This window comes from Diadema antillarum, unplaced genomic scaffold, assembly GCF_040938485.1.
Source record: "Diadema antillarum isolate AM-2024a unplaced genomic scaffold, OU_Dant_1.0 seq00000503_RagTag, whole genome shotgun sequence".
Classification (NCBI taxonomy): Eukaryota; Metazoa; Echinodermata; class Echinoidea; order Diadematoida; family Diadematidae; genus Diadema; species Diadema antillarum.
The window spans coordinates 536,525-549,667 of record NW_027271460.1 but is presented as its reverse complement, the minus strand read 5'-3'; positions in this window follow the sequence as shown (position 1 = coordinate 549,667).

Here is a 13,143-nt window from a genome sequence, read left to right as displayed (position 1 = left end):
AGGGTTGGGTAAGGTGGAAAGGTGGGAATGAGGGTGGTTTGTGTTGTTGTTGTTGTCATCGTTCTTTTGATATAATAGAAATTTCATTTCCTGTTTTTTTAGTGTTTGGCTAAATTGCTCACAAATGCATATATGAATTCTGCTTGTTTGTTTTGTAGTTAAAAAGGAATGATCGGATAATTCATTCTATTTCCTCTCTTCTGTTTGATATCTGCCTTAAAAGGAATTGAATGATTATTCTTGTTTTATGGATTATGGATTATGTCTCATAACTGTAGGAATATCTACATGATTTATGACAGATGTTATGTAGAATGTGTGTAATTTTTTTTGAATTGTTATATTCTCAAAGGAAATGGAATTAATAAAAAGATCACTGAAAACAAAAAAAAAAAGTGTGTGTGTAAGTGTGTGTGTGTGTGTGTGTGTGTGTTTAACCTTTTCCTTCAAACCATATGGAAATGTGATCGATATATATTGCGTGACGTACTGACGGCACACAAGGCTAGCTGGATTCTTATTGTTAATACCTGAAACCAGAGGTGATGTTTGTTATTTTCAAAGTTCGTCAATCCGAAAATGTAATCAAGGTTCCTTATTCCGAAGGTTCGTTAATATGTAGATGAAAAAAAAGTGTTTAACTATTGAACTCTAGGAATTGTAAACCTTACTTTGCATGTTACACAGCTACTCCTCAAAATTGTCTCTTCAAGCACTGGCTGATTATGATAAATCTTTAATTGTGGCGTGCTTTACATTTTTATGTCAATTTCAGGTGCAAGGATTGTTTTGTTGTTTTTGTTTTCACGCTTACAGTGACAGATAATGAGAGTTTGCTTCCGCAGTTATAAAAATGACCACTGATTGTTGATCGTTTCCTGACATATTCCAATTTGTCTGTGTCATATGTTCATGATGGAAGAAAAGAGAGCAGTTAGAAAGGAAGCGCGCAACTCGTAAGGTTTGATTGATAAGTATCTTGTATATGAGAGGCTATAATCACAAGCCCTCGGGTGATTAGTTAGTATGATTGAAGTATAGCGTCATTTGCCAACAATCATCAATTTAACGTGTCTAATAACCTACCAACACAAAGTACACACGACCTTTAATTTCAGCTGAAATACCATAAAAACTTTAACGATGTTAATGACTTTAAACCTTGGAAAGGTAACTTCCTATCATTTTGTCGGGGGATTTTTAGTGTCTTTGCTAACATCAAAACAAAACTTTTTTTTTAACTTTAATCGTTATGGACTTTCATCGTTATAGGTCAAGGTGAACGTTTATTGAAAACATACAAACGTTGAAAACCTAGATCGAAGACAGGGTCCTTATGTATATTCTGAAGTTTTGTCCTTGATGATGCATTAATTTTCATCGTTGACCTTTTTAGGTATACACCAATTGTATGCAAAATAGATAAACTGGAAACTGGCTTATATCTTTTGAGCAAAATAAAAGTTTCCTTTTTAAAGCAAAAACAAACACCAACAAGCAGCAAGCATCAGAAAAAAAAAGTAACGTACAAGCATATTGGTAACCGGTAAAGAGTCAAACGAAATATTGAGTATTTGATATTTCGTGTGCTTGTATAAATTTGACGCTACGGGCCACTTTGAGATGTCAGAAATATCGAGTTATTATAGAATTTCGTTTTCTCAGACATGATTGGCGTTTTGTGCGCAACTTAGTACATGTATTTCAAAATAAACATTTGATTTACAATATATACCACATTGTCTTGTAGACGTCCGTGTCTATTCGATGATAACCAAGGTGACTCGAAATTTGATAATAGAAAATGTTTGGAACTAAAGGCGGCACGAAGGACATTTTCTTAATTGCTAGGTAAAACTGAAATCGGAATGCATATTGTGCCGTTTTAATTCAAGCAGAATTAAGAAACCAAAATTTAGAGCTATTTTGTGAATACACTGAGTTCGTCGAATTTTCCACTGCTGTCAGTGGCTGTAACAGGTGCAATGGTGTTCCCCACTCCAAGCACTAGATATCACAGTTTGTTTCTTTGTCAGCTCTTACGACGTGAAGTGAAGGTAATAATAATGTGATGCAGGAAAAAGATAGAGTGAGAGAGAGAGATGGAGAGAGAGAAGGGAAGCCGTATGGAGGAGAAAGCATTTCCTGTCAGAGAAAGGTCCCTTGGCTGCCATCTTTTTCCTGCTCGCCTGTTAATTGGCGCGCTAGGCAGGTGATCCGGAAACTCGCGCTCGAGCTCTCGTACACGTACGGCATTGTGCGCCGAGGAATGCAGCCTCGCTTATTGCTCCGTCCTTCCCTTTGTGGTGGTATAAAGCTGTTTGATGACTCGGCCCATGATTAATCAGAAAGACCTGTTTGAATCGCGTGTGTAAATATATTTATCTGTGCTCATTATAGGTTTGATCTTCAATTTTAAATGAGCATGAGTATATATTTATATGTATGTGTGTGTGTGTGTGTGTGTGTGTGTGCTCGTTTGTGTGTGCGCGCGCACGTTTATCTGTGCAATTACGTGAGATTTCTCTGCTCTTTCAATGCACATTAAATGTCATATTCTAATTTACAATCTTAATGTACGGGAAGAATTTGATTACCAGGTTCGAACCCGACCTTGAAACACGGCAAACCTTCACCAAACAGCTGAAGATATTATGGAGGTCCAATAGATTTAACGTCTGTATTCCATTTACACTGGACATGCAGAGTGTGAACTTCGTTTCATGAATTATTCATATGTCGGGTGACCAATCAGATTTAGCTCTGAACAATAGTATCGCTACCAAACGCATTCATTCCGCCAATGAGAATGAAAGGGGGAAACTTGTCTCCGAGCAACCGGTTGTATGAAAATGAGATTGACAAAAGGGTGTGACATTAAAAAAGCTGGGGTAATCACAGGAATTAACGCACATCATCGTGAAGGAACGGAGGTTATATAATGAGAAGACTATTCAAGTCCGCTTAGTATTAGTTGCCTCGGGGCCGACTGAGCCCATGGCAGTATCGTCTTGCATCGAAAGAAAGTCGTCTAAGTTTCTTTCTGACAAATCTGACGTCATTTTCAAGTTCGAAATGGACTACCGCGGGCATTAAACACATCGGACAGAGAATAAGACCCGGGCGACATAGAGTGAAGACGTTTAGCATCGGAGAGGTCACCGAATCATGTGAGTTCAAATGAGAGTAAGTAGGCTTACATGCCGAAAAACTTTTAGAACTAAACAACGGTTTGAATCCTTTTTTTTTCTGTACTATGGTTTGTGTTATCTAAATATTATGTTTGAATATGACTATGAAATAGGACTAGAAAAAAACACATTTCAGATATTGCATTCACTGCTTATAATGTTGATATCATTCAGTGTATATTATGATGAAATACGGTTTCGATGATATATCTTCTTCTTTTTTTTTGGTATTATCACGATTGTTTTATGTGTACACAATAATTGTTTATATTTTTTTTTTTTTGAATATGGGCAATCCACCCGGGTTTTTTTTTTATTATTTTTATACGGAAATAAATACCATACCGTACCATAAATACTTGTGATAGTCTTGCATTCATTTAAAAAATAGAGGTGTGTCTCAAAGCAATGCAACTAGAAATAAGACAAAGCTAAGACACCATCTATGTAGAGAATATAGCAAGCAATTGAAGACCGTCATTTTTAGCCTTGTGATGTCATCATTGCGGGAAATGAAGACAGATGGCAACTGACTTAAATGACAAGCACAACATAAAATTTCCCTAATCGCGTCATTTTCCAAAAGGAGAAGCTATGAAGACATAGTGAGCTAAATCCTTTTACAGAGCAGACAAAAATGGCGCAAGAGTTATAGAAGTTCATTGCACAATATCAAATGTTTAAGGAAACATAATTATGGCATATTCAATTTCCTGGTGATTTTAGATCATTTATGCTAGAAATAAAGTATCGACCTCTCATGTCGACATTTTTTATTTGTCTTGCTCTCTTGTGAAATTGTGGCTGTGAATCTTGTGTTTGTGTGTGTAAAAAAAAATGTATATACATATATATATATATATATATATATATATATGAGTGTGTCTTCCTTTGTGTGTGTACTACTTTGTTTTCATATAAAATATTAAAGTTGTTTCATAATTCCTCTAGGCATCATACATAACCATGTTTCTTTAAATGTATATAGGTATATCAGCCTGGAGATAGGTCGAGTCTAATTGTTTGTTAGGGGTTCCGATTTATTTACTTTTCGTAAATTCACGTAAATGCAGCAAAGTAATCTTAAAAAGAATATTTGGCTCAGTACTGACTCGATTTAGGCGTTATTGTTACTTGACGAATAGTTTTATATATATATATATATATATATATATATATATATATATATAAGTTCCGGTGTCATGTTCTGTACCTCAGGATACCGTGGCTAAAATCCTAGAAATCACATCTCACACTCCCTCCCCCGCCAAAAAAAAAAAAGATGAACTTGACGGTCGCAAAACTCAGAATTTTATAAATGAAATCTCCTGGTTGGTTATACGAATCAAACTGAAGATGATTAGCTACCGCCTCCAATATATTTATTGCCGAATTCACATTAATATAGACTTGAAGAGAAAAATCGTGCTCGTCCCTTTAAGCAGGTTAATCAAATCACAAAAAGATAGACTTCATATCATGTATATTGCGAAATGGAATAATAGTTTATTATGTTTGATTCATCTGTTTATTTTGATTCATGACGAAAAATTTGATTGGCTTCACTTTTTTGCAAAAAGAAAAGAAAAAAATTGATAGGATATCTAAGGTTTCTAAGGCTTTTACAATGGGGAGAGCTGCCCTGCTTTTCATTTTGGTTACGAAGGAGTATGTTTGTTTGTTTGTTTGTTTGTTAGTTAGTTTGTTTGTTTGTTGCATTTTCTTCTGTGTATCATTTACTCTTTGTTCTCTTTTGTTTTATTCGTTTCTCTTTCATCTTTATCTTCAGTTGCTTTACACTTTAAATTGCTATTGCTTTCTGAAACGTCTGTATTTTGTTGATATATTTTCACGTGGGAATTCTTGCTGTTTACTGAAGATAATAGATGATTACACAACAGTTATTACCAATAATTTGATGTAACCTCGCATGGAAAAGAACGGTGTAAGAAATACATAGACATCATATTCAGATACAGCCATATTTCAAAGCGCCCATTCACGTTCATGATTCGGCAGGTGCGTGCATTCAGACAACGTATTGCCATGACCACAAACTAACAGGGCGTGCTTCATTTCACTGTCCACGTCCGATGTCTCGCGCCGGTGAAGGCCCCCGGCAAATCTCTCTGAGAACCCGGTGCGCGATCTTTCTTCCTTCAAGCATGCCTCGGGCTGAACCTTAGGGTGTCGTAGCGTACATGCAAAGACAAAAATAGTCATTATTATCAATGCTCATTTGACAAGCGTTCATCACAGAAACAGTCTTCGTTATGGTTGAATGAATGTATAGGACTAAGCATCCAGCAAAGTGAAGGGACTTCCAACTAAGAGTTCATGCGAAAGGCGTTGCAGTGACGGGATTTAGAATGTACGTCAAAGAACCGCGAAGTTCAAGAAGATAGAAAGGTTTCCTTTAAAATAAAACAATATGAGACATATTGATATTAAAAATAATCTAACTTTTCCTAGTTCTATCAAAATAACATGAATCATACCATTCCCAATTAGATATAACAGTGGCAGTGTTATTTGCAACTAAAATTGTTTCTGTCATTGGTGTTGTCCATATGTCATTGACATTATTTTCCACCGTCAATTTCATCATCATCGTCAGCTAAATGCAGTAGATCTCGACTTGTACACTGAAAATTATCGATACGTACATGTACATGTATTTTTGTTTTACCCAAAAGCTGTTGTTTGGGCATTTGATTCGAAAGAAATTTAGCCTAAGAAAGACCATGAGCTTTGGAGAATATATAAAAGTGCATCACCATTGTGAAAGTGCATCTTTTAAATCTTTGATGTGCATCCTTAATAAAAAGCTGTCAAACTCTTTCCCTCGGCAGGTGGATTGGCTGACGGATCCTTTATTACCGCTGAAAAGACGCAGAGACCAGACGATAAATGGTGCCAATGAATCGAGCGCCAGCATTCTCTCTACATCGCCATCGAATTAGCTGAAGAAGACACTAACCTCGGATTCCCAGTCTACGGGGTAAGGCGGGGATATCTCTCTATGGCTCTACGTACGTCGAACCTCTGACGATGTAGTCGACGATACATGGAGCGAAGGCACGAAGGTGGATTGATAAAATTATAGATAAACTGGCTACACTCGAGAGGCATCGACTAAATTCTAGGTCCCAATACTCTTCAAACTTTGACTTTAGTCATATTGACAGGAAGTGATGGCATTTCATATACCAGGAAGAGTACCAGTGTCTAGACATAGTTTACTGACCTCCAGGTTTCCGTTCAACGACCGCCTTCAAGTCGCTTGGTCAGCCAGTCACGTGGCGCCGTGTGGCACGAGCTCAACGTGCAAAACTTGATAATGACCGCCCTCTCACGGGCATGTCATCCAAAGTCGTTTTGTTCGTTCGGCTCGCGTCACATTGCGCTCACATTCCATCGATCTACCGCGTCGTAAGACCGCTGCCAACTTGGACGCGTCGCGTCGTGACGTCCACAGCACTGTAATCTGCGAATGTGCGTGTGTTCACGTCCTACTGCGGTAGGCCCTTATTGTAACCTGCACCAGCGGTCCTGCCATGACGTAAAGATTTGTGGGGTGTCGTGGCTAGGTGCTCGCCGGACTGAAATGTAGGATGTAGGGGTGTGTATAGTAATTATGTAGGGCCTATGTTTACTTCATATTTTGTGTATTTCAGAGGAGGAAATGGTACCCCCCCCCCCCAAAAAAAAAAAGAGACACATAGAGGCTACATATAATATGGTATACAGCTGTGTTGAGTCATGCTGGGCTCTCAAGGTTGCTGTATTAGGTATTAATGAATAGAGGCTGTTTATATTGTTTATAAAATCACGTTTGATGAATGTTCGCTTCTATGCAAGCAGAGATCGATTAACACATTGTTCAGTATCTCAGTTGAGTATTGTCTTCAATTCAGTGCTATGCAAATTTTAAAAGAGAACTTTAATCACGTATAGTTTGAATGATAGACTTTTAGGAACTAATTTGTGAATTCATCAATATCTGTTTTCTCCTCTGGGAAAACTATTCCTGCTAATTCAGGAAAGAACAAAGTGTGCATTTGGGGTGACCGTTGATTACCCACGCGACGGAAAAATACATCAAACTTGCATTCATTGCTATCAACCGGGTGATGCTCGTTATTCCGAAGGTTCGTTATTCCGAAACACACAAATTCCGTACAGACGATCGTTAATCCCAAACATTGCCAAAGTGAAAAGGGGTTTATTCACATCCGAACATTTGTGGCGTCATTCTTATAGTTTGTCAGTCCGAAATGAAAGGAGTTTCGTCATTCCAAAGATTCGTTAATCCCAATAAGAAACAAGGTTAGTTATTCCGAACGTTCGTTATTCCCATGGTTCGTTATTCCGAAAGTGAAAAACAAAACAAAAACAAAACGGTGCGTACAAACGAACCAGTGGAATAACGAACCTTTCTTTCGTTTTCGATTAACGAACCTTTTCTTCATTTCGGACTTACGAACATTCGAATGACGAACTGCAACCAATATATTAGTCTCCTGATGTCAGAATGATACCTGTAAAATCCGTTCATTAAAACTTACGACCGACTTGACAATGATGATTCAGAAATGAATTTCAACAGAATCACTACAGGACCATAATAGAGTTCGTTAAACTCGTAGCGAAGATATCAAATAGTCTAAGAAGTGTAGTTTTTATACGCGTTTTCAGCATGCTATATCTTTGTCATACCTCCAATAAACTTCACAAACCTACGAGAATAAAAGTTATTTTTTGTCATGGGTTTATTGAAAACGAGGCTTCTCTTGAACAAATCACAGCCGTAATGGCCAAAGAAAGAAAGCTACAATTACCACGTTCCGACTGGTTTTACCGCGTGACAAGGCTATGGAAGAAAATCTGAAGAAAGTACAGAGAAGGTGGTGGCTTATCACCTTGCCAAGCTAACCATGCTTAACGTTAACCTTGCATATAGTTTACCCCCAATATTAAAGTCTAGTCTTTTCAGACATGTCAAAGTTGAGAAAATGATTTGATACAACTCCCTGACATTTGTTTCTTACAAATGTCAAGGTACAGTTTCCGTTTAGAATATCTTGGCGTTTAGAAGACCCCCTTTTAAGTCATGTAACTTCGTTTGTAGGTGACATGAGATGGGCTTGACGTGAAATTAGTGGTTTGAAGCGATCAGTAGACTGGGTTTGTTTGTTTTGTTTTCTCTTTGCTATCTTTTTTCGCTTGTTTGTTTCATCTCGTTTGTTTCAATTGCGCTAAGACGGAGTCTGTTTCTTGACATCCGAAAATATTTTCTCAAACCATTATTCTACTGTTACCATATCAGGACAAATTTTGCCCTTAACCAAGGAATACTGTCCGAACTTAAGTCACTCTGACAAACAAGACCCTCAAGCGTTATCTCTTCAATTTTATTTTGTCTCCTTTATTTATTCATATATTACTTTGCTCATTTTCGCAGACAGTTTGACCGTTTGGTGGTGATGTATCTGTAATTATTACATACAATTGTACATGCAAATGTTTTATCATGTTAATGTACATCAACATGACAATCTTGTAATATCTTTTAACGGTACTGTGGCACGATTCTGTCATACATTTTGTCTATGTCATGTGTCTCCTGCTTACTCCAGGTGACAGCCGTCATGTGCTACATTGCTACTGACATATTAAAGAATGTTGAACATAAACATAATTATATACGTCAGATATTAAGATATGAAATGTGAACAAAGTACATTTAAAACATAAAATCTTACGGTAAAAGTGGTGAATCTAATATCATTTCCTCGATACGTGTACACGCAAAACAACGCTTTTTATCTCCACTGGGCCGCCACTACACTTGTTTACACCATTCATACTGACAACCTCAGAAGTATAATAGTGAATATCATACGATGTTTTCAAAAGATCTCTAGTATACAAATAATGCACATTACGCTACAGAGGGCGTTAGTTAGAATTGTCCATCCCGATAGAAGCGTTGGAACAGTCGGAAACACACAAAGCTATAATTAAGCCAACTGTGTTTTAGACTGTTCGAAAGTTACACTTAAACCAAGACACTTGTACATAAATGTAAGAGGAAAACAGAAAAAACATACAAACAAACAAAATACCAGCGTAACGTACGTTCTAGTCGCAAGAAAAGACGACAATATCCTGCTGCCAAAGAGCTTCTGTGTAAAATGTTTCTTACTGATTACCATTCATCTGTTTTCCTTATCTTTTTGTCCAAAAAGGTAGACAACAAGAAAAGTTGGTCTTTATTCATCAATAACCGTATTTATGAGCAAATGCGTTCATCATTATTATGCATAGATAAATCTCCACAGAATAGCAATCTATTATTCAAAGTAGGTTATTTATATGGAATTCCTTTTCATGCTAACATTCAATTAAATACAGCAACTGAACGTCTCATGAATTAACTTTTTACCTATAGCTGCATCTGAACCTTACGCTAAAGCGCACCAAATCAAAGTTATTCTTCAGTTTCTTTTTTATCTTCAGTGAACAAAATCAAACAATTCGCTAACCAGCTGATGATAAGATATACGTGTCAATTCATTTGACTATTGGGATGGACATCTACTACGCTAGATAATGTCCACAGAAAATCTTTGCATTTCCAATTCTTCAACTTCCACATCGCTTAGAATGCAGCCCTTCAACCTTATGACTGTAAATATTAATTGGAATGTTGGAAAAAAAATGACACATTGTAGATCATATCTTTCAGATTTTATTCCTGACAAATAATGAAAAAAAAACAACAACAACACATTATATATGACTTATGAGGTTACAATTAATAATCTCCATTCCATGCATAGTAACAAAATGCATCTTAAAAATCAGGGAAGTACATGTATGTACGGATATACGATGCTACGGGAGAACTAATCGGCTTTCCAATAAAATGGAGTCTGAAACGAATAACAGTTGAAAGGAACTGAAGCAGCAGACCTCTTAATGAATTATCTGGCACTTAAATAAGAAGCGTTTGTCAAAGTTTAATTGAGATCAATTATTGCCTACAACAGTAACTAATCAAAACATATCTGTGAATTCTCTTCCACTTCCTTGATCGCAATTGGATTTTCCAACAGGGTTTTGAAATATTGATAAAATATTGATAATATTTGATAAATCATTGTAGCAGTATTACATATTAGTGTGACTATACAGTTATCACTAAAAGTTGCCTGCTTTAAACCTTGCTGCATACCTGGGGAAACGACCACAGAACTTACCAAACTAGTGTCTTCTTAACTATCATTGGAAAGAGGACATTACATAAAAATAAACGCATTAAAGGTATATACAGGGAATACTTCAGTGAGAATTCAAGCAACCAGATTGCTGACACACTATGTTTAGAAAATAAATGTTAATTATTTTAATTGTATTTTCCAATATTATTCACAACTTTCTAAATGAAAAGGATGGTTTGAGAAAGTTTTATCATTTTGCTGTAATTTTTTTTATTCCTCTAAACAATGAATATGATGATACATTTGACAAATTATGACACAAACACACAAAAAAAATAGAATAAAATTTGTTTCAGATCCATTAGTTTTTTCATTGATTGTTAGGCAAACTCTATAGTTATCATGGGTAACATATTCTAGAATTTGAATACATTATTACACAATATGCTGGCATGTGGGTATGCCATGTGCAAATCATACTGATATGACATTAGAATCAATAATAAGATATGGCAGCAAGTAATAGTCTCTGGATTTCAAAGAAATGACTTCTGCCATGCATGATTAGGACCTACTTGTACATATGAAGAGTTTGTTTGCAAAAACCGATAAGTCCATATTTGCCAAATGGAGATATTTGCGATTAAAGGTCAAGAAAAATAAAGAGAATAATAAGAAAATTTGTGCTTCTTTTGACCATAACTTCAAAAATGTACCTTTATATGTAGTGACCAATATATCATTTAAAAGGTATTATTTTGTACTTTATGACAGAGACCGTACTTCAAAATCTTCAAAAATGGACTTATCGGTTTTTGCAAACAAACTCTTCATATATAGAAGCAAAATTCAATGTATTTATATCTGAAATAATGGACATATGTTGGAAGTATGCTTCCCCACTGCACTTTCCATTCATGCAATACAGACAATAAAGTTGTAGCCAATTTGAAACAATAGATCTGGATATCACATGTACTATCATTTTTTTGCTTAATAATTACATGCTTTTCTCATACTATCAGGTCTGAAATGACATTATTCCTGTGCAAATGTTAATGTCTGAGTACATGAATAGTTTCCACATACAATCTTCTAAATCATAATGTTGTCCTTTACAAACAAATATACATAATTTCAATTCCATGATGCATAATGGTTGAAGATACCCATGATGCCTCACGTATCTTGCCTTTAATCCATTGAAGACTAGTCCCAATTACACTTGGGCAGATGCCTATGGGAAACATGTTTCATAGTGAAATCAGCTCACCCTCAACGAGTTAACTTCTTTGTTTGCCAAAGAGAATACTTGATAGATTTTCCTCTATTTACAAGAGTTCACATACATTAAGATAGGACACTATGGTACAGCATACAGCTTCTTACATTCAAGAGTCACCAACATGCACTGCCCATTGGTCATTCTTTTTAACTGCACTGGACATAGTAAAGAAATACTGATCACTTTTGTGAAACATCTTTTTGAATATGCGTTTGTCACCTCTTGAAAAGAAAGCTTCTGTTGTTCCACAGCATCTCTAAAACGAGATTAGCATTCATCTTGTGTTAAGTTTTTAGCAGGTGTTATCAAACCTTGTCCTGCTATGCATTGGACAAGTTGATGAGTTTGAGGTACAGATCTGAGTAATATCAAGGCAAAACTATGATACCAATAACTATATAAATAATAATGATAACAACAATTTATAGACATATCCACATGAATTAACTATACATTGATATCAAGATTAAGGGAAGAGCATCAGGTACAATGCAATGATCAGAGTAATTCAAACATTTATTAATTGAATGCAATTAGAATATTTGTTGCACAGTATCAATCGAATGATTATGATTGGTAAAAATGGTCTGTACTTTGATTCACCACATCAAGTCATAGTTTGAAGGATTGTGGGTGTGATCATCAAACTATCTGATCATTTTCATGATACATTTATTTGAATATGCATTTACACCACTGTATCTCTTTCAATTTTGGAAAAGAAAGCTTCTGTTGTTCCAGAGTATCTCCAAAATGAGACCAGCATTCATCACTGATCAGTTCAATAGTTTGATTCATTGCATCAAGACATAAATTTTAAGGATGGTGGGTGTGTGAGGTATGGCCAACTTAATTGAAGCAGTAGAGTTTTACTCAGCAAAGACAAGGACTCAATAAAACTACAAAATTAAATCAGACAGCCGTGTGGCTCTCTCATGTGTTATCTATCAAAGTTCCACTGTCTAGTAAAAATTATGGCTATGATGTACAGTATGGATGGACGAAAAACACTCAAAAGTGGAGTGTGACGAAAGTGTGTATTTACTGACCCTGTGTTGGCGTATGTGACGTTTATAACTCACTACCTAGCAGAATCAAATAGCATAATATCCAATTCTGCATGTCTATTTAACTGCTGCCACAAATGGTTGAAAGAATACAAACTTCAAGGTGCACACAATAAATGCATGAAACAAAAAGCTCTTCAAAAATATCATTTGAGGTATACTTTGTCTAAACTACAGGTGCAAATCTCTTTGTGGATGTGTGTAAGAAGGAGTTAGTGATTAAAAGACAAGATATTAGACATCTAAATGTACATACACACAAACTAAACACTCTGGAGGCAATCACAGATTTAGCCTTTCATCACAGAATGCATGCATACATGACCATCTTCTTAACTCCTAACAAAAAGTTCAAACTTTTTTTTCAAACCGCT